This window comes from Gekko japonicus, unplaced genomic scaffold (genome assembly GCF_001447785.1).
Source record: "Gekko japonicus isolate JY-2015 unplaced genomic scaffold, Gekko_japonicus_V1.1 scaffold3990, whole genome shotgun sequence".
Lineage (NCBI taxonomy): Eukaryota > Metazoa > Chordata > Lepidosauria > Squamata > Gekkonidae > Gekko > Gekko japonicus.
In genome coordinates, this window is record NW_015172671.1 from 65,797 (window position 1) to 66,980 (window position 1,184).

At 51.7% G+C, this 1,184-nt stretch overlaps 1 non-coding gene across 1 annotated transcript; it reads left to right on the top strand.

The window, feature by feature from the left end:
* Positions 1 to 293: 293 nt before the first annotated feature.
* Positions 294 to 365, top strand: TRNAA-CGC. The gene has a single exon. It is a non-coding gene; the product is annotated as a tRNA-Ala (tRNA).
* The last annotated feature ends 819 nt before the right edge of the window (positions 366 to 1,184 follow it).

Genomic DNA, 1,184 nt, shown 5'->3' on the forward strand with positions numbered 1-1,184 from the left:
CTACCACAGGCACCCTGTGAGGTAGGTGGGTCTGAGAGAGCTCTGAGAGAACTGTCCTTGAGAGAACAGCTCTGAAAGGACTTGTGACTGGCCCAAGGTCACGCCAGCAGCTGCCTGTGGAGGAGTGGGGAATCAAGCCCGGTTCTCCCAGATTAGAGTCCACGCTCCTAACCACTACACCAAACTGGCACTCAATGGAGACCATTGATGTTGTTCAGACAATGGAGTGTTACAGCTGGGCTTTGGAGAGATTTTGATGTTCCAATTCAGGCCCGGGACAGAACTACATGAGAGGGGCTGTGGCTCAGCGGAAGAGCTTCTGCTTCGCACACAGAAGGTCCCTGGTTCGATTCCTGGTGTCTCCCATTAAAAGGATCAAGCAGTACCTGATGTGAAAGACCTCTGCCTGAGACCCTGGAGAGACAGCAGGCTGCCGATAAAAATGGCATTTGCACACACACAAACACATGAAACTGCCTTACACCGAATCAGGCCCTCGGTCCATCAAGGTCAGTATTCTCAGCTCAGACTGGCTCTCCAGGATCTCAGGCAGAGGTCTGTCACATCGCCTACACCCTAGTCCTTCCAACTGGAGATGCCGGGGACTGAACCTGGGACCTTCTGCAGTCCAAGCAGATGCTCTTCCACTGAGCCACAGCACCTCCCCTCTCCTTCCTTCTTCATTCCCCCCCAAAAAACATGCAGTAAACCTGATCTGGCACCATGACGTTGTGTATTCCCATCAGCAACTGATGATGTGAAGGAGAGCAAAGAAACAATGGCATGTTGATTTATAAAATCATGTTGGTTTATAAGTCATGCACGGAGTGGAGAAAGTGGGTAGAGAAAGCTTTTCTCCCTTTCTCACAAGACAAGAACTCGTGGGGCACTCCATGAAATTGCTGAGCAGTCGGGTTAGAACGGATAAAAGGAAGTCCTTCTTCACCCAAAGAGTGATTAACACATGGAATTCACTGCCACAGGAGGTGGCGGCAGCTACAAGCATGGACGGCTTCAAGAGGGGATTGGATAAGCATATGGAGCAGAGGTCCATCAGTGGCTATTAGCCACAAGGTATAGATAGGGGCTCTGGGGCAAGTGATGCTCTGTATTCTTGGTGCTTGGGGGGGGGCAACAGTGGGAGGGCTCCTAGTGTCCTGGCCCCACTGCTGGACCTCCTGATG